This window comes from Triturus cristatus, chromosome 7 (assembly GCF_964204655.1).
Source record: "Triturus cristatus chromosome 7, aTriCri1.1, whole genome shotgun sequence".
Classification (NCBI taxonomy): Eukaryota; Metazoa; Chordata; class Amphibia; order Caudata; family Salamandridae; genus Triturus; species Triturus cristatus.
Window position 1 is genome coordinate 755,240,567 of NC_140590.1, and position 27,018 is coordinate 755,267,584.

General features: G+C 48.3%; 1 protein-coding gene across 2 annotated transcripts in view; it reads left to right on the forward strand.

Annotated features, from left to right (window-relative positions):
• DNAH17 (dynein axonemal heavy chain 17) overlaps positions 1–27,018 on the forward strand; it is a 14,992,541-nt gene that overhangs the window by 12,613,822 nt on the left and 2,351,701 nt on the right. The gene's annotated exons all lie outside the window — the stretch shown is intronic.

Consider the following 27,018-nt stretch of genomic DNA (forward strand, 5'->3'; position numbering starts at 1 on the left):
CACTCGCCTGTTTGGTGAGAAGGCGGACAGTGCGCTGAACCGCTTTAAGGACTCCCGGGCTACGGCCAAGTCCTTGGGCCTCTCGGCTCCGCGGGCGCACACCTCTGCTTTTCGCCCCTTTCGTGGCCAAGGAAGGGGCGCCTCCTCACGTCCGCAAAGCCACCAGCCGCAGAACCAACCTGCGCGCGGTCGCGGACGTGGCTTCCGCCGTGGCGGAAATGGAGGCCGACGTGGTCAGCCCACTTCCACCCCTGCAGCATCCGCCTCAAAGCCCTCCTAGTCCGAGCTTTCAGGCCCATACCACGCCAGTGGGCGGCAGAGTTCGCCATCACCTGCTCCACTGGCGGTCCATAACATCGGACAGGTGGGTGCTGCAAATCGTCCGAAGGGGCTACTCCCTCCCCTTCGAGACGACCCCTCCAGCCATGCCACCGCAGCACCACCGTATCTCGGGGGATCATTTGCATCTTCTCCGCGAGGAAGTTTCGGCTCTCTTGGCCAAGGGGGCCGTCGAGCGCGTTCCGAGTCCAGAAGTAGGTCGTGGTTGTTATTCCCACTACTTTCTGGTTCCCAAGAAGGGCAAAGGGGGCCTACGCCCTATCTTGGACCTCCGGAACGTCAATGCCTTCCTCCGAAAGGAACGGTTCAAGATGCTCACGTTGGCTCAGGTTTTAGCTGCCCTAGACCCTGGAGACTGGATGGTAGCGTTGGACTTGCAGGACGCATATTTCCATATCCCCGTCCTGCCGGCCCACCGGCGTTACCTGCGGTTCACGGTGGGCCAAGAGCACTTTCAGTTTACCGTGCTCCCCTTCGGCCTCACCAGTGCCCCTCGGGTGTTCACGAAAGTGATGGCGGTGGTCGCAGCTCATCTGCGCAGATCAGGGGTTCCAGTCTTCCCCTATCTCGACGACTGGTTGTTGAAGGCGGGCTCGCCCCAGGCAGTCGTCTCCCACCTCCAGACTACGGCGGATCTCCTGCATTTGCTGGGGTTTTCCATCAACGTGCCGAAGTCACACTTGAGTCCCTCTCAGAAGCTCCTCTTCATCGGAGCGGTTCTCGATTCGGCGCAGTTCCGGGTCCATCCACCGGAACAGCGGGTCCGGGATATACAGGCCCTGATTCCCATCTTTCGGCCTCTATCCCGGGTTTCGGTCAGGCTAGTGTTGCGGCTTCTGGGGCTGATGGCTTCCTGCATCCTACTAGTGCATCACGCCAGGCGGCGCATGCGGGCTCTGCAGTGGGACCTGAAGTTTCAGTGGGCCCAGCATCACGGCAACCTGTCCGACCATGTCTTGATCTCGGAGGGCACTGCACAGCAGTTGCAGTGGTGGCTCACGGACCGCGAGTGGGTCAAGGGCAAGAGCCTCTCCCTTCCCCAACCAGAGCATGTCGTAGTGACGGATGCGTCCCTCCTGGGATGGGGTGGCCATATGGGAGAGGCGGAGATCAGAGGCCTCTGGTCTCCGGCGGAGTCTCGTCTCCACATCAACCTGTTGGAGTTGAGAGCGATCCGGCTTGCACTGAAGGCCTTCCTTCCCTCTGTCAGGGGAAGTGTCGTGCAGGTGTTCACGGACAACACCACCGCCATGTGGTACTGCAACAAACAAGGCGGGGTGGGGTCGTGGACCCTTTGTCAGGAGGCTCTGCGCCTCTGGACATGGCTGGAACACCAGGGCGTCACCCTGGTGGTTCAACATCTGGCGGGCTCTCTGAACGCCAGAGCAGACGAACTCAGCCGCCGGTGCATGATGGATCACGAATGGCGTCTGAACTCCGAAGTGGCGCAAGGCCTCTTTCAGCAGTGGGGAGAGCCTTGGTTAGATCTATTCGCCACCGAAGAGAACGCGCAATGTCAGCAGTTCTGCGCGTTGGAATTTCCAAGGCGGCACTCGCTCGGCGACGCTTTTCGTCACGAGTGGAGTTGCGGTCTGTTGTACGCCTTTCCGCCTATACCACTTCTGCCCAGAGTGCTGAAGAAGATCAGGCGCGACCGGGCCCAAGTCATCTTGGTGGCTCCGGATTGGGCACGAAGATACTGGTATCCCGAGCTACTCAGTCTGTTGACCGATCCCCCGATACGTCTGCCCCTTCGGGAGGATCTTCTGTCGCAGCAGCAGGGGACGGTCCTCCACCCGAACCTGTCCAGCCTCCACCTCCATGCGTGGAGATTGAGCGGCGGCAGTTGATGCCATTTGACTTGCCTCCTGAAGTCTGTGATATCATTCTGGCAGCCAGGCGTCCCTCCACAAAGTCGGTATACGCCTGCCGGTGGAACAAATTTGTGGCATGGTGCACAGCAAAGGCTGTGGATCCCCTTTCCGCCCCTCTTTCTGAGGTTCTCCTCTTCCTTCTTTCTCTGGCCCGGCAGGGCTCTGCCCTGGGCACTCTGAAAGGTTATCTTGCTGCCATCTCCGCCTTCTTGCGGCTTCCTGATCAGCCTTCTCTTTTCAAGTCCCCTGTGGTTACACGCTTTTTCAAAGGCATTACACACACGTTCCCTCCTGTCCCCTTTGTAATGCCTCAGTGGGACTTGAATCTGGTATTGACATTCCTGATGTGCGCTCCCTTCGAGCCTCTTCACAATTGTCCTCTTCGTCTTCTAACTCTAAAGACTGCTTTTCTAGTGGCCATCACCTCGGCTAGACGGGTGAGTGAGCTCCAGGCTTTATCTTCAAAGCCTCCTTTTCTGTCTGTTCATCCGGACAAGGTTGTCCTTCGGCCTCGTCCCTCCTTTCTTCCTAAAGTGGTGACTCCATTTCACCTTGGGCAGTCTGTCACCTTGCCCACCTTCTTTCCGCCTCCGCATCCTTCCAAAGAGGAAGAGAGGCTCCACCGTCTGGACCCAAAACGTGCGCTCTCCTTTTATCTGGACCGCACAAAACAGTTCCGGGTGGACGACCAGCTTTTTGTTGGGTACGTGGGCGCTAAGAAGGGGAAAGCTGTGCACAAAAGAACCATCTCTCGGTGGGTCGTTTTGTGTATAAAAATCTGCTATTCCTTGGCTAAAAAGGACCCTCCTGTTGGGCTGCGCGCCCATTCTACTCGGGCCACGGCGGCTACTACTGCCTTGGGACGGGGAGTCCCTTTGCAGGACATCTGTCAGGCGGCGACGTGGGCTTCGCTACACACGTTTGCCAGACATTATTGCCTTGACAGCCAAGTCCGGAGGGATGGCTTCTTTGGCCGTTCTGTCCTCCAGGACTTTCTGGTGTGATCTTGGTTCGCAGACCCACCACCGGGGATGGTATTGCTTGGGTATCTATTCTAAGGTGAGGAATCTAACTAACGTGTTTCTTTCAGATGAACAAGTTACTTACCTTCGGTAACGATGTATCTGTAAGAAACATTAGTTAGTTAGATTCCTCACCGACCCTCCCATCCTCCCCGTTCTGCGAACTGACATCTAGGGTTAAGGTTATCCTTTTCAGGCCCCTAGATTTTATTTTTGGCACCAGTGTCGGTCTTTGCATGGCTCTGCGTTCCTGGCGCGGAAGGCTATGTACAAGAACTGACGTCAGCGCGCGAGGGCGGCGTCTAAGTACTCCGACGACGTCATCCCGGCGCACGACGCCGACGACGGACGCGGAGCCGCAGACGACGCCTAGCGACGCGCAAGGGGTATTGCTGACGAAAAATCTTCCGGATCCAGTCTGACGCCTGGGGATATTCTAAGGTGAGGAATCTAACTAACTAATGTTTCTTACAGATACATCGTTACCGAAGGTAAGTAACTTGTTCTTTCGGACCAGCTGCCCTAGTGGTAGCATAGGCTAAGCAGTCTTTCAGGCTAAACTCGTTTTGGCATGTAAAGCAAGCTGTTTTACCATATGTAACCCCCCTTTATACCAATGAAAGGACACCACACAGATATATATTCAAAATATATATGTATTTATTACTCAAAGTATCCCCTAGACTCTTTATGAGCACAGGAGCACAAATCGTTAAACAAGAAAGTATCACAATATACAGAAGTTGCACTTTATATGGATAGGCCCTGGTGGCCGCTCAAACCATATACTAAAATAGTGGTATAAGTACCACGAACAGGAAAGGGAAAAGGCCTAGGGCCTCTAGAATCGCTGGGCCTACAAGGAGCTAACTTCAGTTAGTGACCAGGAGGTCCACGGGTCGCGTGTGCAGTGAGGAAAGTTACACGCGGGCTCCCATAGGTTTTTAATGGGTGCGTAAAAGTTCAAAAGTTACTGCTAGAAGGGTCTTCTGGTTGAACTAAGAAATCAAGACTTCAAACCTAGACATTAGAGATGTTACTCTACACTTGTGCACCGGAGTGCCAGCTTTACCTCACCCACAGGAAGCGGGTGCATAGGGCTCGAAGTGCGTCGGGTTTCGTCTATCTGTTCAATGGAGCCTGATGACAAAGATGCTGCAGGCGGTCGGTCCAGAAGAGATGCGGTGGATCCAAGGATGGATCAGAGTTGTAGAAGACCTGTAAGCAGAGGGGACAGTGTTCACAGTCACTAGCCAGTGACCGGCGTGGCACCAGGTAGGTACCATGCGATGTCGGGTGCAAACAGGTGAAGAGGTGTAGTTTGTCTCTGCAGCCACGTGGTCCCTGAAGATCGACGACGTCCAGGAGTCGGTTCACGAGCTGTCCCACGCAGGTTCTCGCTGTCGGCGGTGTCGGCGACTCAAAAGAAGCAAACAAGCCTTGGCAAAAGCAGGAGTCGCAGGAATCGAAGAAAGCTGTTTACTCTGACCAGCAAGGTCAGAGGGGCTGCTCCTTTGGAGGGAAGCAGGGGCCAGTCTGGAGTAACCAGACCAGCATCGTAGTTTTCAAAGATGGTCGCCAAGATGGCCACTAGCCAACGGGCCAGGGACCGGGCAGGCGCGTCGAGTCGCAAAGTGCAGAGGGGCCCCACGCAGATCGTGGAGATGCTGGAGGGCTCACCTTTGGTGCAGATGCTGCTCGGATGTTGGGCTTCTCAGGACCCAAAGCACAACTTGGAGGGAGCCTCTGTTGTCGCGCTTGCAGCTTGTCGAGTGTCTTCCAAGATGGCTGGTTCCACGTGTCTCGGTGCCTCCACGGGTTCCTTCTTTGCAGGGACTGTGGATCGGGCAGTGAGAGGTCTGGAGGTCCAATCCTTGTCGGTCTCTGGGCTCGGGCTCCGGCGGGAGGCGGCAGCAAAGCAGACGTCGATTTGCTGGATGGTGCTTGCGTTAGCAAGATGGTCACTCCCTGACCATAGGGGAGATTTCCTTCAGTCTTCTGTGCAGCAGAACGTCGAAGTTCCCGTCTTCTTCTTAGTTTTAAGTTGATTCCAGGATGTCTGAAGTCTTAGGACACAGCTCCTACCTTTAAGCGGATTCTAGGGGCCGGACTACCTGCTAGGTCCCTCCCTAAGGGTGGGACCAGGAAGGGGGGTGGTTACACCCCCAATCCTTTGTCCAGCTCGCCCCAGGTCCGGGGCTGGTGTGCCCCAGGACCGGTTTGAACTGGCATATGCACCGAGGCTCCTTGTGAGCCTCAGGCATGTCTGATTCTATTCAAGCCCTACCTGACCAATACACAAAAATCCTGTCTGGGGTGGTGCTCGTACCTCCCCTGGCAGGAAACCCTTTGTCCACGTCTCCCAAGCTGGAAGGACTCCCAGCAGCAGGAGGGCAGACTTGTGTCTGTGGTGGCAGCGTCCATTTTGTGGAGCTGAGGCTATGTCTGATTTTACCCGGGTTTCAGGTTCTGTACATGTCGTGTCCCTCTAGAAGGGTGGAATGCTAACCCCGTTGCCAGAATTGGCGAGGGGTTAGTATTCCAATTCGTATGACACCTTACTCAACATGTTTTGATAAAGCCAAACCAAAGATAGCATTTAACCGCGAGGTTCATAATGCACTTAAGAGTATATGGTATGGCGATATCTGGAAACGGTAGAAGGAAGTTGTTCCGACCACTGCAGACAGGCTGAGCTCATGCCAGAGCACCATCTCACATGAAACCAAGCACTCTGCCTTCAGGATTGTTAAGGCCTGCCATAGGAGTGACTTATAGGTTAACATGTGTCCCATTTAAGGTTAGGTATAGGTATACTACACCTAAGTAAGAGGTGGATACACCAACTTACCCCAGCTGAGTGATCAGCCAGTTGTGTCAAATTGCTAGGCCAGGCCAGGGGTGGCATAATACATGCTTCAGCCCCTGGTAGGCCTTAGATACACCAATGCCCTGGGTACCTAGTGTACACTGGTACAGGGGCTCACAGGGTGATCCAATTCCAATTGGTTATGCACCTAAAGTGCATAGTGTCAATTTAGTAGAGAGAACAGCAGGCTGGGGGTCTGATTAGCAGGCCCACAGCCTCAATATGTCAAAAACCAGTGAAGCAAAAATTTGGGGTGACCATAGGATAGCAGACCCTACTCTCCTACACAACCCCCCCCCAAACGCAGGGACATTAAACTAGCCTTGACCAGTCTTGTCTTCATGTCCTAAGTGGAAGTACCTGCAGAGACCATCTGCATTCCCATGGTCAGTGCTCCACTGTAAAGTCCATCCCCTGTAGGGAAATTGACCACCTAAGCAGTTTGGGGTTTTCACCCTTCATCTGATTTAGCCACAAGAGGGGCTTATGGTCGGTCTGAATCTTGAGGTGAGTGCCAAACAAGTATGGCCTCAGCTTCTTCAGGGCCCATACCACAGCAAAGGCCTCCCTCTCAATAGCTGACCAATTCTTCTCTCTGGGGGTAAACCTTCTGCTAATAAAAGCAATGGGTTGGTCTTGACCATCTACATTAAGTTGTGACAGCACAGCTCCCACACCCAACTCAGAAGCATCTGTTTGGACAATAAACTCTTTGGAGTAGTCAGGACTTTTCAGGATAGGTGCAGAGCACATGGCCTTCTTCAGGTCATCAAATGCCTTTTGACAGCTTACTGTCCACTGAACCTTTTTGGGCATCTTCTTGGATGTCAGATCATTAAGAGGAGTCACAATGGACCCATAGTTCTTAACAAACTTCCTGTAGTACCCAGTCAAGCCCAAGAAAGCTCGAACATGAGTCTGGGTGGTTGGAGGAGACCAGTCCTTGATGGATTGTATCTTGCTCTCCAGTGGTTGAATTTGGCCTCCACCTACAAGGTGGCCCAAGTACACAACCTTACTCTGCCCTATCTGGCACTTAGTAGCCTTGATAGTGAGGCCTGCCTTTTGCAGAGCCTCAAGTACCTTCTTCAGGTGGATCAGGTGATCCTCCCAGGTGGAGCTAAAGACAGCAATGTCATCAAGATATGCTGCACAAAAGTCATCCAACCCAGTAAGGACTTGATTCACCAACCTTTGGAAGGTGGCAGGTGCATTCTTCAGACCAAAGGGCATCACCAAACATTGGTAGTGTCCTCCTGGGGTTGAAAATGCTGTTTTGGCCTTAGACTCCTCAGCTAACCTGATTTGCCAATAGCCAGCTGTCAAATCAAATGTGCTCAAAAACTTAGCAGAAGCCAGTTTATCTATGAGCTCATCTGCCCTTGGAATAGGATGTGCGTCTGTCCTAGTGACAGCATTGAGTCCTCTGTAATCCACACAGAACCTCATCTCTCTCTTGCCATCTTTGGTGTGAGGTTTAGGGACCAGAACCACTGGGCTAGCCCAGGGGCTCTCTGAGGGCTCAATGACACCCAGTTCCAGCATTTTGTGTACCTCAGCCTTTATACAGTCCCTGACATGGTCAGGTTGTCTGTAAAGTTTGTTCTTTACAGGAAGACTGTCACCAGTGTCCACCACATGGGTACACCAATCAGTTTGACTAGGTATCAGTGAGAACATATGCTGAAATGATTGTAGAACCTGTCTACATTCAATCTGCTGATGCTCAGTGAGGTTGCCTCCAAGGGTCACTCCTTCAACTGAACCATCTTCAGGGTTCTGAGATAACAGGTCTGGGAGGGGGTCACTCTCTTCCTCCTGTCCCTCATCTGTAGCCATGAGCAAGCCCATGTCTGCCCTGTCAACATATGCTTTTAACCTGTTAACATGGAGTACCCTGTGGGGACTCCTGGGAGTGCCTAGGTCCACCAAGTAGGTAACCTCTCCCTTCTTTTCCAGGATTGTATGGGGTCCAGACCATTTGTCTTGGAGTGCTGCTGGGGCCACTGGCTCCAACACCCATACCTTCTGTCCTGGCTGAAACTCAACCAAGACAGCCTTTTGGTCATGTCAAGCTTTCTGTAAGGCCTGGCTTGCCTCAAGGTTTTTGGATGCCTTCTCCATGTACTCAGCCATCCTGGAGCGGAGACCAAGTACATAGTCCACTATGTCTTGCTTAGGCTTTTTGAGAGGTAACTCCCATCCTTCCCTCACCAGACATAGGGGGCCTCTTACAGGGTGCCCAAACAACAATTCAAAGGGGCTGTAGCCAACTCCTTTTTGTGGGACCTCTCTGTAAGCAAACAGAAGGCAGGGTAGAAGGATGTCCCATCTTCGCCTGAGCTTTTCAGGTAATCCTTTGATCATACCCTTTAGGGTCTTGTTGAATCTCTCAACAAGCCCATTGCATTGTGGGTGATAAGGAGTGGTGAACTTGTAGTTGACACCACATTCCTTCCACATAGCTGTCAAGTATCCTGACATGAAGTTGGTACCTCTGTCAGAAACCACCTCCTTAGGAAACCCCACTCTGGAGAATACTCCCAGTAGGGCCCTGGCCACAACAGGAGCTGTTGTGGTCCTAAGGGGAATTGCCTCTGGATACCTGGTGGCATGATCCACTACCACCAGTATAAATCTGTGCCCAGATGCAGTGGGGGGATCCATGGGACCCACTATATCTATTCCCACTCTTTCAAAGGGAACCCCCACCACAGGTAGTGGTATTAGGGGGGCCTTTGTTGTGCCACCTGATTTGCCACTGGCTTGGCAGGTCACACAGGAGTGACAAAACTCCTTGGTATCTTCATTCATGTGAGGCCAGTGAAAGTGAGGGACAAGCCTGTCCCAAGTCTTGTTCTGGCCTAAGTGTCCTGCTAGAGGAATATCATGGGCCAAGGTAAGAAGGAAGCCCCTAAATTGCAGAGGTATAACCAACCTCCTGGTTGCACCAGGTTTTTGGTCTCAAGCCTCTGAATAAAGGCGCCCATCATCCCAATACACTTTATGGGTACCTTGAGCATTCCCAGCAGCCTCAGCAGCAGCCAGCTGTCTGAGGGGTTCAAGAGATGGACAGGATAACTGAGCCTGCCCCAAGTCAGCCCTGGAAGGTCCCCCTGTCCCCAGAAACTCAACCTGGTCAGGTTCAAGCTCTTCAGGGACAGTTCCTTCAGGGTTCTCAAGATCATCCTCCTGGGAAGACTGATCATCACTTGGAGGCAGGGGGGAAGGCACAGCCTTAACCCTCCTGTTCTTCTTCTTGGTAGGTGCTTGGTCCATTGTTCCAGGATTCAAGACCTGTGGTTCAGTAAGGCACTTTTTGGCCTGTGACCTGGTCACAGCAAGGACATGTGGTGATATACCTAACATCTCTGCATGGGTCCTGTACTCCACTTCTGACCATAGAGAACTCTCTAGGTCATTGCCCAACAAACATTCTACTGGGAGGTCTGCACTAACCACAACCCTTTTGAGGCCAGTTACCCCTCCCCATGAGAAGTTAACAATAGCCACACTATGAGAAGTAGTGGTATTGCTGGCATTGATCACCAGGTAATTCTCACCTGGTATGTACTGTCCAGGATCCACAAAGCCTCGTGTCACCATAGTGACACTGGCACATGTGTCCCTGTATGCTTGAGCCACTTTTGTATTTATCAATGGAGTCTGTCTGTACTTGCCCAGGTTACTGGGGCTCACAGTCAGGGACAAATCCATGTCCCCATCACAGATCAAGACTGCCTGTGTAAGGGTTCTGTCTAAGTCAGAATCTCCTTCAGTTCCCATAGTGATTCCCAAAACACCCTTTGTCTGGGGACCAACACTGCTAACAGTACTACTGGGAGCAGCTGCCTTAGGGGCAACAGTGTTGGGGGCTCCACCCTTCTTACAATCACTAGTCCCGTGAGTTGTATTCTTGCAAGATTTGCACCAGGGTTTCTTTGGACCTTCTTTCTTCTTTCCTTTAGATTGTTGGGACCCACCCTCACTAGTACTAGTTTGGGGCCCTGTTGAAGACTTCTCGTCTTTGGATTTCTGATCACCCTTTTGGTCTGTTTTCTTCTGATCACCCCCTTGGCCCTGGTTCTGGTTCTTTTGCTTAACCCTGGTTCTGACCCATTTGTCTGCCTTCTTTCCCAATTCTTGGGGAGAGGTCAGATCTGAGTCAACCAAGTGTTGATGCAGTTGCTGGTTTTGACAGTTATTTAAATCTGTTCTCTCATCATCAAATTGTACAATCCTGTATAATCAGACACCTTACTTCCCAGGAACCAACCCTCCAAAGCCTTAGTGGCACATTCAATGTATTCAGACCAGTCCTGAGTCTGTGTCTTCTGGGTATCTCTGAACATTAACCTGTACTGTTCAGTGGTTAAGCCTAACCCATCAACCAGGACACTCTTCAGGGCTCTGTAGTTTCTGACATCCTCCTCTCTAACAGTGAGGAGTCTATCTCTGCCTCTACCTTCAAAGGAGAGCCATAAGATTGCTGCCCACTGGTCCTCAGGAACCTGCTGCACTTTGCAGGCTCTCTCAAGAGCAGTCATCCACTTGTGGATATCATCCCCACTTTTGTAGGGGGGCACAACCTTGGACAGGTTCCTATTATCAAAGACCCTATCTTTGTCCCTGGGGACAATGCTGCCACCAGTGGGTATAGACCCACTCTCTCTAGGTTGCCTAGTCTTGTTCAGTTTCTCTTCCATCAGGGCTACTTCTAGCTCCTGTTTCCTGATCCTCAGCTGAGCTTCCTGCATTCTGGCCTCATGCTCCCTCCTCTGAGGGCTGGTCATCCTTCTTCTGGAGTGACCCTGAGAGCCTCTAGAGGCATGAGAGGCATTAGAGTCACCTGAGTGATTCCTCTGTCTCCCAAACCCCTGGTTAAGTCCACTAGGGAGATTCAATGGGGGGAACCCATTGTCATTCCCAAATAGTCTTAAGTTAGCTGAGCCAGGTATAGCACCTGGCACTGGGCTATTTCTCCCATCTGAATTACTACTACTATCAGACTCATCCCCCTTGTCATCCTTGTCCCTATGCTGATCCTCATCATCTGTAGTCTGATTCTCAACTAAGGGGCGACTGTTAGGAAGGGGTGCTTCAGTAGCATCTTCAGAAGGAGGGCCTCCTGTTCCAGTCCCTAAGGGGCCTAACTGGGAGGCTTTCTTGAGAGCTCTCTGATCTTCATCAGTTTGCAAGAGTTCTCTGAGTTCAGCAGAGGTAGGGTTCCTGGGCTGTTTCAGGCCCCTGATATTAGCCAACTGCCTGAGCTCATTCTGGTTTAGGGTAGCAAAGATGGATGGTGCCCTCTGGGGGTCACTCTCGACAGAGATGGGTACGTTGGACCCCTCTGCCTCAGCCATTGCTCTTAAGTGTGGGTGGATGTGTTGCAACTACCTACACTTGGGTTTTCCTACTAAACCTATCTAGTAGTTGTAGTCAGGGTGTGCTACTCCCTTTGCTCTACAACAACTAAGTTCAGTAGAACTTAAGTATATAACTAACTTGTTTTATATGTACCTACAGGTACCTGTATGATCTTTCAATTGGTAACAAAGAGATTACAGAGGTAAAACACAGCAAGCTCAAATCCCAACCGCTGCTCACCAATGTGAGAAGTTGGCCTGGTATATGATGTTCACTAGTTAAAGTGACCACCTTGTACCATGCCAAGCAACCCTTATGGTGTGGTTGTAAGTCAACCTTTTCGGACCAGCTGCCCTAGTGGTAGCGTAGGCTAAGCAGTCTTTCAGGCTAAACTCGTTTTGGCATGTAAAGCAAGCTGTTTTACCATATGTAACCCCCCTTTATACCAATGAAAGGACACCACACAGATATATATTCAAAATATATATGTATTTATTACTCAAAGTATCCCCTAGACTCTTTATGAGCACAGGAGCACAAATCGTTAAACAAGAAAGTATCACAATATACAGAAGTTGCACTTTATATGGATAGGCCCTGGTGGCCGCTCAAACCATATACTAAAATAGTGTTATAAGTACCACGAACAGGAAAGGGAAAAGGCCTAGGGCCTCTAGAATCGCTGGGCCTACAAGGAGCTAACTTCAGTTAGTGACCAGGAGGTCCACGGGTCGCGTGTGCAGTGAGGAAAGTTACACGCGGGCTCCCATAGGTTTTCAATGGGTGCGTAAAAGTTCAAAAGTTACTGCTAGAAGGGTCTTCTGGTTGAACTACGAAATCAAGACTTCAAACCTAGACATTAGAGATGTTACTCTACACTTGTGCACCGGAGTGCCAGCTTTACCTCACCCACAGGAAGCGGGTGCATAGGGCTCGAAGTGCGTCGGGTTTCGTCTATCTGTTCAATGGAGCCTGATGACAAAGATGCTGCAGGCGGTCGGTCCAGAAGAGATGCGGTGGATCCAAGGATGGATCGGAGTTGTAGAAGACCTGTAAGCAGAGGGGACAGTGTTCACAGTCACTAGCCAGTGACCGGCGTGGCACCAGGTAGGCACCAGGCGATGTCGGGTGCAAACAGGTGAAGAGGTGTAGCTTGTCTCTGCAGCCACGTGGTCCCTGAAGGTCGACGACGTCCAGGAGTTGGTTCACGAGCTGTCCCACGCAGGCTCTCGCTGTCGGCGGTGTCGGCGACTCAAAAGAAGCAAACAAGCTTTGGCAAAAGCAGGAGTCGCAGGAATCGAAGAAAGCTGTTTACTCTGACCAGCAATGTCAGAGGGGCTGCTCCTTTGGAGGGAAGCAGGGGCCAGTCTGGAGCAACCAGACCAGCATCGTAGTTTTCAAAGATGGTCGCCAAGATGGCCACTAGCCAACGGGCCAGGGACCGGGCAGGCGCGTCGAGTCGCAAAGTGCAGAGGGGCCCCACGCAGAGCGTGGAGATGCTGGAGGGCTCACCTTTGGTGCAGATGCTGCTCGGATGTTGGGCTTCTCAGGACCCAAAGCACAACTTGGAGGGAGCCTCTGTTGTCGCGCTTGCAGCTTGTCGAGTGTCTTCCAAGATGGCTGGTTCCACGTGTCTCGGTGCCTCCACGGGTTCCTTCTTTGCAGGGACTGTGGATCGGGCGGTGAGAGGTCTGGAAGTCCAGTCCTTGTCGGTCTCTGGGCTCGGGCTCTGGCGGGAGGCGGCGGCAAAGCAGACGTCGATTTGCTGGATGGTGCTTGCGTTAGCAAGATGGTCACTCCCTGACCATAGGGGAGATTTCCTTCAGTCTTCTGTGCAGCAGAACGTCGAAGTTCCCGTCTTCTTCTTAGTTTTAAGTTGATTCCAGGATGTCTGAAGTCTTAGGACACAGCTCCTACCTTTAAGTGGATTCTAGGGGCCGGACTACCTGCTAGGTCCCTCCCTAAGGGTGGGACCAGGAAGGGGGGTGGTTACATCCCCAATCCTTTGTCCAGCTCGCCCCAGGTCCGGGGCTGGTGTGCCCCAGGACCGGTTTGAACTGGCATATGCACCGAGGCTCCTTGTGAGCCTCAGGCATGTCTGATTCTATTCAAGCCCTACCTGGCCAATACACAAAATCCTGTCTGGGGTGGTGCTCGCAACCTCCCCTGGCAGGAAACCCTTTGTCCACGTCTCCCAAGCTGGAAGGACTCCCAGCAGCAGGAGGGCAGACTTGTGTCTGTGGTGGCAGCGTCCATTTTGTGGAGCTGAGGCTATGTCTGATTTTACCCGGGTTTCAGGTTCTGTACATGTCGTGTCCTTCTAGAAGGGTGGAATGCTAACCCCGTCACCAGAATTGGCGAGGGGTTAGTATTCCAATTCGTATGACACCTTACTCAACATGTTTTGATAAAGCCAAACCAAAGATAGCATTTAACCGCGAGGTTCATAATGCACTTAAGAGTATATGGTATGGGGATATCTGGAAACGGTAGAAGGAAGTTGTTCCGACCACTGCAGACAGGCTGAGCTCATGCCAGAGCACCATCTCACATGAAACCAAGCACTCTGCCTTCAGGATTGTTAAGGCCTGCCATAGGAGTGACTTATAGGTTAACATGTGTCCCATTTAAGGTTAGGTATAGGTATACTACACCTAAGTAAGAGGTGGATACACCAACTTACCCCAGCTGAGTGATCAGCCAGTTGTGTCAAATTGCTAGGCCAGGCCAGGGGTTGCATAATACATGCTTCAGCCCCTGGTAGGCCTTAGATACACCAATGCCCTGGGTACCTAGTGTACACTGGTACAGGGGCTCACAGGGTGAACCAATTCCAATTGGTTATGCACCTAAAGTGCATAGTGTCAATTTAGTAGAGAGAACAGCAGGCTGGGGGTCTGATTAGCAGGCCCACAGCCTCAATATGTCAAAAACCAGTGAAGCAAAAAGCAAAAACTTGGGGTGACCATAGGATAGCAGACCCTACTCTCCTACAATGTGTGCTTGTTTTATCTTGTGGTGCTGGTGTATGGTGTCTGGTATGCTTAGACTGCTGCTGCTGTGTGCTGCGTGTGGATGACTGTGTGCCTGAGGGCTCAGGCATGTGTGTACTCTAGTCAGGTGAGGCCACTGGCAGAGTGGTCGCTGAAGGGACAGGAGCTGGACTGGGAGCTTGGGACTGCTGAATGGCTGCCGTCACTGTGGAGGACAAAGACTGGACAGTTCTGTGTAGGCCACCCACGTCCAAATGAATGCCCTCCATGAATGCAACAACCTGGGACAATATGTTGCCATGATCCTGGAGGGCATTCAGGAGGGCAGTCTGACCCACACACAGCTGGCGCAAAATTTCTACGGCCTCCACACTGGGGGCAGCAGGGGAGACAGGGGCTTGGGCTGCGGTGCCTGGGGGGGAAGGAGAGTCTAACCTTCTTAAGGCTGCGGGCACGGACATCACTTGGGGGAGCATCCGGGAGGATGGGCACTGGACGAGGTGTGGCCGATTTATAACTTCCGGTCCCCCCCCAACATCGAGGAGTCACCACTGGACTGGGAGGATGTGGAGGTTGGTGTTTCCGGACGTGAATGTTCCTGGGCAATTCTGTCCCCCTCTGAGGCGCTTGTCCCCTCAGTGTCAATGAACTCCTGTGTCCCAGTCGTGCCAGTAGCTTCCCCAACACTGTCAGGCCCCCTGTCCTCCCGTGCCCTCGGTAGATGCTGCAAGAGACCGAAACATAGGTTCAGTATAGTGCCATACTCACAAACATCATATGCAATCAAAACTACAAACAGGAAAATGAATCTACCATGTTTAACTAGTCCATGTACTTTCTGCATGTGCCACATTTATGCAAATCGCAGATAATGCATGGAAACATGCATAGTTGATAGTCATACTCCATGTTGTGTTGGCACAGCCAAATATGTGGCCCTGTGCCTCCCTGTAAACCCACATACAACCTATTGTATGCACACCTACGTGCCTGTAGGTAAGATAGCTATACATCAAAACATATCTGCTCAGTCACATATGTAGTTTTTCATGGAACACCACAGATACAAAGCACAATATGTCCTTTTGCAAGGGCAACCAGCTCCTAACATCCACCATGTAGGGCATTGAAGTACAACTACAGTTGTACATTAGTGGCAGCTGTGTAGATTTTACATGTTATTTTTTGTGCACAGCACACATCTAGGAATGCACACTAACATGATGCTCACTGCTGTTCACTGCCAGTTGATGTCTCTGACACTCACACTGCAGCATGTCACAAGGCCACATCTTATTTGTTAACGTAGTGACAATGCGCACCATTTAATAATTGCAGTCAAAAACACAATGCACAATAGCATGAGAAGGGGAAATTAATGCAAGGCCTACATAGGCTGTGACTTGTCACATACAAACATGTCCACAAGTCCCTGACAGGCCCTCATTGATCCAAGGCAGGATTATATCTTCTGTTGATGATTAAGTAGGTGGACCCCATTAGGACAGCTAATGTGTGAGAATACCTAGGGTCTGGGATATGACATCCCTATGTTGTGCTCACTGATGACATTGAGGACACACCAACGTGCCAAAAATTCCCACACTGATTACAAGCATTAGCCACAACTTCACCATGCACTGATGCACAAAGACATTCCTTCACAATGCGCACATACTGAGGACTGACAATCTGAGTACCCTTTGCTCATTATCCTCCTTCAAATTACTGTACAACACCTCAGTCACATCCAACAATGTTAAGCCATAGTGCCAAAACAATCTCGCAATAGCCAGGTTCAGCTACATTGCAATTAAGTCAGTCTAACCGTAACAGTCATGTTGCCATGTGCACAAATGGATAAGGAAATTTAGCCAATGCATCACTGCAATCATCACTATCTACCCCATTGGCTCCTGTGTGCACTTGCTGTCACTATGGCAGGTAAGTAAACCAGGTTATGCCATGCTGCTGATATTGGGCTACTATACTTCACAATCTTGCTGTCCTCCATATGATTGTGAAAAAAAGGGACCCATGGGACAGGTGTAACCCTTACCAACTCACTGCTACCTGAGTCCACATCTGTGCATGCCTGTAGCCTCTGACACATCACATGAGCACACTATTGAGCTAGCCACACAGCGCACACAAGTCTGACAAGTGTACTGGGCTACCCACTTCACACAATGGATTATCCTGTTTAGGAAGTTCTCAGTTCAGACAACATTTATACAATGTGAGATGAAAAAATGCCAAGCTGATGTTATGTGACAAGGGTCATGGGTTTAAACACATGAGAAACAAAATGTCGTACAAATGCAGAACAGCTGCACTCAACACTAAGGCCACTTTGAAGCCATTGCATCACACTAGAGACATTACAGAGGTCCGTACAGGCTCATTGCTGGGATTCATGCAGTCACTCATACGCAAAGTCACAATTTGCACAATACTCACCCCAAGTTGCTGCTGATGGGCCCTCAAGCGTCTATCCAGCTCTGGCTGTGTCACTGCCAAGATGCGGGCTATTAGTGGTGTCATGCTCTGGTGTGCCAACCTGCCACTTCGAGGGATCACCCCCAGCATCATCTCAGCAACGTTTTTGCTCAACCGGCAGATGTCATCCCACCTCTTGTGGCAATGCGTATGACGTCGGTTGGAGACACCCAGAGCTCGTACCTTGCATGCAATGGCCCTCCATATGGCCTTACGCTGATGGACCTTAAGCTGTAGGCATGGGAGACAAGAAGATGAGGTTTCTGTGAAACTATGTTGTGTACCACTGTGACAGTACAGGAGCATGAAAATATATAGCACACTAACACATCAATGGAGAGCAGAGCCAAAACAGCTTGTTACATAGTACACCTGGAGCAAACCATATCATTGCAATGGTTACATATTTGAAGAGGGACACACTACATGCCCATCCCATACACATGCAGAGTGCCAGCACTGAAAAGAATGTAAAAATTGCCCTCAGCTGTGATGCACTATGTGAGTGAGCGTGACATTCAGTACACTGGAAATGATGTGTAGAGGTCAGACTCGCTGTGTCCTACACTACACGCCCCTTAATGTCCCTGACCATTGCATAGCTACATGTGTCATGGTGCTCACATTTAGGGCCCTGATCTTACAAACTCACACTCTTCTCACAAGGTGCAGTCCTGTCTTGTGCAATCCTCAGGCCTATGATGACTTATTGAGAAATAGGGTTGTGGACAACACATGTTTCACTCAGTCCTTTTGTTGATGGGTCCTTGTAACACTGGGCAGTTTCTTTGCAGGCCAGGGGGCCTCACAATGAGGATAAACGTGGCCCGTCACAGATATCACATGCATGTACAGTATTAATGGAGATACAGTACATAAACATGTGAGACTCTACTCATAATGTAATCAATAGTAGGATGACCTGTCCAAATCACATTTAGCTGATGTGTCATAGATGAATTACCCCCAAAAGTGATAGACTCGGGCATTGTACTCCTGTGAAGAATGGACACATCCCCATGGGGTCATTTTTAAAAAGGTAAAAACATTATTCAGTACCCTCTGGCCAAGCTACATTTGTAATGTCTCAAAGGAGCATATGAACACTTAATGGACTAGGACATCACATAGCACAGGAAATGTGTTCAGATTTCGAGTCTCTCCAACCAGCAGGGTAACTGGGTAGCTGCCAGACAACAGCATGTCATTCCCATCCTTAAATGCAGTCAGGGATCTGTGGAAATAAGGCTACACACCCCATTGACGTGAAGTCAGCATACTAGGCAGTGTCTCACACATTTACATTACACAATCTCATAACACCATATGTTCATTTTGGCTTAAGAGCTGGACAGGTGTCCATGTTGCCATCCTCCCCACATACTCGCGTGCAATTTGTACTAGGTCATGTATGGAGCATGCTGTTGGCAAAATATTTGATGCATGCACAGTGTTTACTCAGGCACTTACCAGTACATCTGGAGCACCATACAGCCTCCCATACTGTGCAAGGATCTCGTCCACCAGGACCTTTAGCTCCTCTGTGGTGAAGGGATTGGCCCTGATGTTCTCTGTTAGTGCCATCACTGGGTCCAGAGTACAGGTACAGCAGCAGTTAGTGGTGATAAATAGCAGGCAGCAGTGTCTGAATGCAAGTGACCTGTGTGGCTCTCTCAGACATTTATAGGCCCCTATGGCTGTTTCAGTGGTACTCTGCTGTTGCAATTGGTCTGCCTTGTTTGCATCTTTCAATTGTATCCAAAGACCGGTACCGCGGTGGCGGAGCATGCCTACCACGAGTTTCAAAAATGCATTGCACTACCGCGATGGTGGTTCCCATTGGCTGCAAAGACATTGGCATATGCAGTGTCCCACCGCGGGAGGCCAGGCGGTGTGTTCCGCAATCAGGCATCTTTCATTTGTGGCCAATGACCGTGGTCGCGGTGGCGGAGCACGCCTACCACACCTATGGACACATTGTGCTAATACATTGGCACTAGCCAATTTTCATCAATGAACACTATACCTTTACAATGTATTCTGGCACCTGTTTGCAAAGTTAAATGTAAGTGTGACATTCAACTCACTGATGCCCACACATGCCATGTCAGTGCACATGATTACATGCATTGGCATGTACTTCCTCACATCACATATGATATTTGTATGTATGTACACAGATTTGGTGTGTAATGGAGTCTCATATTTGTGAACATGTCAATGTGTAAGATGGCTAATCAACCCACAGTAATGATGGACTAAGCACATAATATGCCTATTTCACTGTGTACATTGCTGTATTCATTTTGATGGTTGACCAGCTTACGCACACTGTGGTCATTGTGTGAAAAAGTTGTGCTCTGTGCTACTTAAGCAAGAAGATGTGGCAGGTACAGCAGCTACGTAGAAGTCACCAGTGTTGCTGTTTGCCACATGTGATGTGTCTTCTACACCCAGGGCTGGTGACACAAGATGTAGGAGTGTACCATTTGCCATTCACATAGTCAGATTCTGTTTTGGAAGTAGTCAGTATGTGCATACTGTCCCACCCAACGTTTCGTAGCGCTTGTGCAGTGTGTGCGTGATACTTTGCCACAGCACATGAGACCAGCGTTACTCTCGCAGCGGGATCGCTGACCGGGTGCCTCTCTCGGGGGTTTGCCACGCTGCCGGACCATCGCAGCCACAGCCACAGCGACCAGGGGAGACTACAATCCCCATGAGCCTCAGCTTCTGACTCCACTTCCGCCGCCAGCGCGCCCGGAGGCGCTTGAAAAGCGGCAGCTCCCTCCGCGTCGCGGGACGCGCGCGGGCGCCACCGGGCTAAGCCCGGGCAAAGGGCGGGCCCTCTGTGGCCCTCAGAGGCCAGAAGAGACTGGACTGGGCACGAAACTCTGGGTAATGTGAATGGACCCTTCTGTTGAATAGTAATAAGCGAGCTATAAATTCCTTGTATACTGTCCTGTTGGTGTTTGTGATATACATTGTATTCCACTGCTGCCGATATCTAACACATCAGCTAATGTTCACAATGCCTACAGGATCAAAGGACTCAAGTACTTTGGGGGTAGGTCCTCTTGATAATTACCTGGTGAAAAAGGTTAACAAAATAAATAGTGATCGAAGGGCCTCCCTGGGAATGGACAGTTCGCTATTGAGCCTTAATGCTCCCCAGACTCCCATACTGAGCCCGCTGGATCATGGTATCAGTGAGCTGGCCGCTTCAGTTGTCTCAACGGTCACAGCGCAGGTTCATAAGGATTTGTCGGTCTGTAATATACTTACGCCGGGCGAAAGTATTGTTGAGGCCATCCCTGATGCTAGACCAGTGAGGAACTGTAGAAAGCAGCATAGTAATAGGGGGGGGGGGGTGAAGTCTAGAAAAAGGGTCAAGATTATCTAACAAGCACAGGCTAATTTAGATGAGACCTCGAACTCCTGTGTAGACAGTAATGTCGGAAACACCTTATTATACCCGGATCAAATGTCCGCACTACTGCGTTCTCTGGAGGATATAATTGATGTTAAATTAAACCAGCTAGTGCAACCTCTAGTTCGGAAATTAGATACTATGGCCGATGAGGTCAAGAAGCTAGGAGGTTTGCTAACTAAACATCTAAAATCGATAGATAGTAACATCAAGGCAGTGGGAGTAGCCGGGCAGGAGAATGTAGCCAGAGCTGTTAACCAGCACCCTCCCCCTCAGTCTTCCAACATCTCAGTCCCAGTTACACCTGAGCCTATCTTTGCAGAAAGAACTGCTACATTAGCCCCTACGGGGTTGGTTGCGTCATCGAATAGCCTGGAGATAAAGAAAAGTAGGTCTATAAATCTACCCCCGGCATGTTCCCCTTATGTCGTGATTTTAACTAATGTACCACCCCAGGATAGTCATTCAGCGCTAATGCACAAGGAAACTCATGATTCCCTTAAACATAAAACGGTTTCCTGGTTGCACAGAAAGTGTGGATTTCCGCTTAATCTTGATAATGAAATCCTAAGTACTAGACGAGTGAGTTGGATTGGGCCCTTGAAAAAATCCTGTGTTGGTGATTGTATAATAGTTAATTTCAGATACCCACAACATGTGGCTACAGTTCTACTGAGGGCTGCCGTATTGGTACATGATGTAAACACCATCCAGGCGCGTCCTCTTGGTTTCTTTTATAACCTCCCCTCCAGTGTTCCCTTACATAGCTTAAACATGAGAACCTATAGACCAATGATCACACCGATGCCGTTTTCCAATCAGGGCCCAATAGAAGAAAATCCCTTTAACTATGGGTCCACTATTCCTATTCGAAATCGTTTTGAGGTATTCTCTTCCCTGGATTTGTGTGACTGACGAGAGGCCATTGAGGGTATTAGGGATGAGTTTCACTCCGGTTTAGAGCCACAGGAAAATGATCAAGTACCCATGATTCCCGTTGATAACAATTGTAGCCCAATGATACTTAGGAATCCTAAGGGGGCAAACATTAAGATGGTAACTTGGAATGTGGCGGGTATACGCTCTAAGAGAGATAATCCCTCCTGACTAAGTTTCTTGAAAGACTACGACATCATGGCTTTTCAAGAGACTTGGGAAATCGACTGTGATTTCTGGTTGGACGGCTTTACGTCCCATTTTGTCCCAGCAAAAAAATCAACGTCTGGGAGGGCTATAGGGGGCTTAATGGTTTTGGTATCGGTGAATGTAAGAGGGTCAGTTACTAGTTACTAGAGTTAAACTCTTATATTCTAAAGCAAACCACTTTTTGTCACTATATTCTGTCAGGTGATTTTAATGTGCACTTATGTGGTCATAATTATTTGTTATTTGATATTGATGGGCCAGATTTTACATCCCCGCAACACTTTGAGCACTCAAAAAAGGGGGAAGCACTGGAGAAGCTTTTATCTGAAAATGAACTGTATGAGCCAGGCTTCTTCGATCAAAGGACACGGGTTCCCACATTTACAGGTAGAGATAGTGACACAATAATTGACTACATATTTCTTTCTCCTGGCCTTTTAAATTGTGTAGTATTTTATAACGCTATACAGTCAACTTTTAGTGACCATAACCCAGTGGCAATCGAATTGTTTGATGGTTTCTCTTTTTTAAATACATTTATACCCTCCATGATGGTTGTTGAAGTGAAGACAAAAGACCAGGGGAGGAGGTTAAATTGGAGCAAGATAATTCCATAGGAGTTTTTTAATACTATTACTACAGAGGCGGCTATGGATCTATAAATTTGCGGAGACCAACACGCTTTGGGGAAGCAAGTAATCTCCTCGTTCTAATCTATTTGTCTTAAAGTGGCAAACGAATTAACTAGTAACAGCAGACCTGCAATCAATAGTTCAGCCACGGGCTGGTTTGACCATAAATGTACTAAATCCTATAATTGCCTTAAAAAAGCTCTTCAGGCACGCCCGAGGAACAAAACTCTGGTGTCACAGCTTAGAAGAGATCATAAAAAAACACTGGAGGATAGGAAAAAAGAAATTAAACATAACGCTTGGGCGGATCTTATGGATAAAGCTACTTTAAAGGACAGTGCAAAATTTTGGTCAATTATTAATACGCCCTTTTTTTCTAACATTAAAAATAATGTGTTGGAAACTAACATTGCAGAGGAGGATTGGCTGAGCCACTTCGAAAATATATATGGCAGTCACCTCGATTTAGAACCTTTCATGGGCGAAGGCCCGGTACCCACCTCTATGCAAGTTAGGTTCCACATAGGAGAGGTCATCAAAGTGATTGAAGATTCCGCTGGAAAGAAGGCCCCTGGACCAGACGGAGTGCCAACCGATATGTATAAGGCCAATCCTTTGTTTTGGGCCAATATATTGACAAATGTTTTTAATAACGCGGCTTGTGTTGGATTCCCTAAATCATGGTCTCGGTCGGTTATAATACCGATCTTCAAGAAAGGTCAAAGGGCAGACCCGAGATGTTATAGGCCAATAACCCTGTTGGACTCCTCTATAAAGATCTTGGGGAAAGTTATTCTTGATAGGATAACGGGGTGGGCCTCTGACAATAACATTCTGTCAGACGCCCAATACGGCTTTAGAGCTGGGCGGATCACAGAGGACCAATGTTTGAACCTTCTCTTAATAACAGCCAAATACACCAAGGTGGCTAGCGGTTCAATTTACTTAGGATTTATGGACTTGTCCACAGCTTTTGACCTCGTCAATAGGTCTAAGCTGTGGACAATGCTGTTGGAATTGGGGCTTGATAGGTCGCTGGTGTATTTTTTAGCTGAGCTCCATAAAGACCTAAATGCCTCCATCAGGATGGCGGCTGATGGGAAATGTACGCCCAGCTTTAAATCTAGTAGAGGGGTGAGACAGGGATGTATATTGGCCCCTATGTTATTTACTTTATACATTAATGCCCTGGAACATAGCCTGTTGTCAGCAACGCCGGACATTCCGCGTATGGGAGGTACCCCGATTCCGGTCCTCCTATACGCGGATGATGCTGTTCTCCTGGCCAGGACTCCCTTGGCCCTGCAGAAATTGTTGGACTCGTTTGGAGAGTTCATGAAAAGCTTGGACCTGGTAGTCAATAATAGCAAATCACACGTGATGTCATTGGGCCGGGCAAAAAATAAGGTTAAGCCCTTCTTCTGTGGGGGAGAAGAAATCTCACGTGTGAGAGTATTTACCTACTTAGGAGTAGTTTTTGATGATAATAGTTCTTGGTCCCCCCAGCTTCTATTAAAGGCAAACTCCGCGAGAAACTCTGGTGGGGCAGTATTAGGTTTTGCAAAAAGACTGGGTGGGAAACCGATAGAGGCAATATTAACCATTTACAAGGCCAAAACTATTTCTATTGTTAGGTATGGGGCGTCAATTTGGGGTTACATCAAGCATGATGTGATCCAGACGGAAGAAAACAAATTCTTGCGCTCTCTCCTTGGCCTCCCACAATCAACAGCTTCCTATTCAGTGCATTTGGAACTCGGGATCGGTTATATAACAGACATTATTAAATTAGCACCATTACTATTATGGATAAAAACATGACTAAACCCGAATCTCTCCCTCAACCACAAAATTCTAAAGGACTGCCTAAGTCTAGATTATAGGAACAAAATTCAGTGGTTGTCTAATATTGAGACGCTAGCTGCATATGTGGGGAGACCAGATATTTTCTCTAACCCCGAATCCCTATGTAAAGCAGACCTGGTGTGGGTAAAATCTAACTTTAAGAAATTAAAGGAGGCAGAGCGAGAGGGATTCGAAATCTGTAAACCATCGGTCAGGGCGTACGTTTTGTTAACCCCGTCTTCGGGGACCCCACTATATCTTTCAACAGTTTCTAACCCCTTCCATAGATGGTTGTTAACCAAATTGCGGTTCAACCAATTACATATGGTCCTTTGGGATGTGGAGGGTTGGAGAAGACTAGAAGATGTTGCACCTTGCAAGTGCGACGGCTTTTCCCCTCAAGATATCACGCACTTTTTGTTTTTTTGCACATTCTTTAAACTTGCCAGGAAAAGGTTTATTATTCCTCTGTTAAAAAGTATGAATTTTAGCCAGTGCAAGCCAGCTCTAATGTTTTTAAATTTGTTAGAGTCTCCATTAATCATGTTCTGTGTTGCCAGCTTTTTAGTAGCTGCTGTCAGAGAGAGGAGGGCCAGATTAAAAACTGTACATGATGTTGATCCCCTCTATCTAGCCGAAATCTGAATTTGTACTGTCTAAATGGTTATGGACATGCTCTTTCCCTCACTTTATGGGCCCACCTAACTTAGGACTTCTTTTTATGATGCTTTTGCTTTTTATTATTAGGTACATGGGTAACTTTTTTGACCCTGCCTTGTAACAGTGTCCTCTTTTTGTTGGTATGTAATTTTGGGAGCATGGACACTGGACCATTAATTGGCTCCCTGGTCCCCTTTCTTCTGTTTTTGATAAAGCACCTTCTCCTCCCATTAAGTGAATGTTAGTGGCTGGGAGGGCCACCGCCAGTCCTCTGAGCCAGCTCATGGTTCTTATTAGCAAGCTCTTTCACCCCGCTCTTGAGGTCATGCCACCTCCTCTTGATGTCACGCAGGGTGCGCGGGGTGGTACCTACTGCAATGACTTTGTTGACTATCCTTTCCCACATTTGATTTGTTTCTGGCTACTGGTGTCTGTTGGACCATGCTTCCAAACAAATGTGGTTCTACTCTGATTATCTCATCTACCATGACTGACAACTCATTGTCAGTGAATCTTGCATTTTTTCAGTGCCATGGTGTGTGATGTGCAAATGGTTGAAAAGTGCAGGTGTGAATGCGGTTGTGATGTGGGTGGTTGTAATGTTGTGATGTGTGCTGATTTGCCTCTCCTTTGTGTTGTGGTGTTGGGCCCTTCAGTCCTGGAGTAGTGCAAAGGATGCTGGGCAGGGAAGGGGTTGGTTTTATACTCAGCTATGTGGATGGGTCAAAATGGAGAATTCATGTCAGGTGCGTTATCTGGGTTGACCTGGGATTCCTATTTTTTTCTTGCCATGGGGATGTGTCAGATGTTTTTGGAGGCTGCGCCAGATAAAGAGCCACACTTGGTAGCCTTGTTGTGTGGTTGCTTTCGACAGCCATTCATCTTTCCTCTGGACTGCAGCTGTCTGAATGCAATGGTCCTTCTGCCGGCTCCACCATTCCTCATTTGGACGGATCGTGGCGGTCGGGAACAGCTAATCTTTCCGCTGGCTCCGCCATTGTATCATAATTTCTTTTGCAGTCATTCTGCTGGTCGATCGGCGTTTTTGGGTCTTTCTGCAGCAATTTCGCCCGCCGTGGACGGATTTTCAACTTATCCCGACGTTACCGGCGGAGTTTTGTGGAAGCCATCCGCGCGGTCTAATTGTTTTTAACTGTGCATTCTAATCTGACCGCCGGTTTTGCCGCGGTACATGTAGACGGTTATTTCCCACTACCACAGCGGTCAGGGGGCTTTTCTGTCTGCCATCGTAATTGACCACTTAGTTATATTGGAGTAGGAATATTTAATTTGTAGGGTTCAGTGTCCAGTACTTTTCCTCAATGTAGTTTTAATGGAGTTGGTACAGGTAATTTTTCAAGTGTAGTGTGTAGAATTTTTTATTACTTATGTTTTATTACAGTGGTATTAAAAAAGTCAAGTAAATCCAATTTGTATTTATTAGTATATATGTTCATTAAACCTAAAGTATTTTTTATTGAAGAATGCAACATAATGTATACATCGTTAAATTTTGGAAATTAGTTGTCAACAACTTTTGTTAGAATTATTACAAAAATATTTTGCCATTTTTTATATTTTATTAGATATAGAAAAACTTAACATGACATACATATTTATATATTTGCATTTATACAAAAAGTATGTTTTTTTACCATTTCTTACAAAATATATTTGAAAATATTTGTTTTTTAACCTTTTTTTAGAAAAAAATCACTTTTTTGTACATAGAAAATAGTATTTCTTTTACATTTATTTAATAAACATATTTTTGGGGATAACATAGGTTAATAAAATAGAAAAATGTTTTATTATTGTTTTAATAATTCAGTGATACAATTTCAATACATTAAATCATTTTATTAAAATAATAATAATGTTTCTTAAAATGTGAAGTGTCATGCAGTCATTTTTGTAATGCTTTCCTATGTAAATTAAATACTACTATATATTTAACAATATATAATTTTTGGAACATTTTTAAAGTATGTTAAAAGAAATTATTGGTAAACAGTATTTTGAAGTAATTATACAGTCGTATTTGTTTTACACATTTTGTAGGTATTGTAAAAAATCATGAATTGGTTTTTACAATATAAAATATATATTAAATATTATTATTTATGATATAATAATATTTAGGGCAGAATTACGCTGTCGAACTCTGTTGCGGAAAGGAACCACCCAACCTTAGGTCTGCAGTTCCGACAGCAGTATTACGATGCGCCCTCTCATAGGACAGTCGCAAACTTCCATTTGTCAATGGAAGCTTGTGCGGTGGGCAGAAAAAGGCCAGCAGAACATGCTTCCATTGACAAATGGAGGGGCCTGGCACGCAGTTC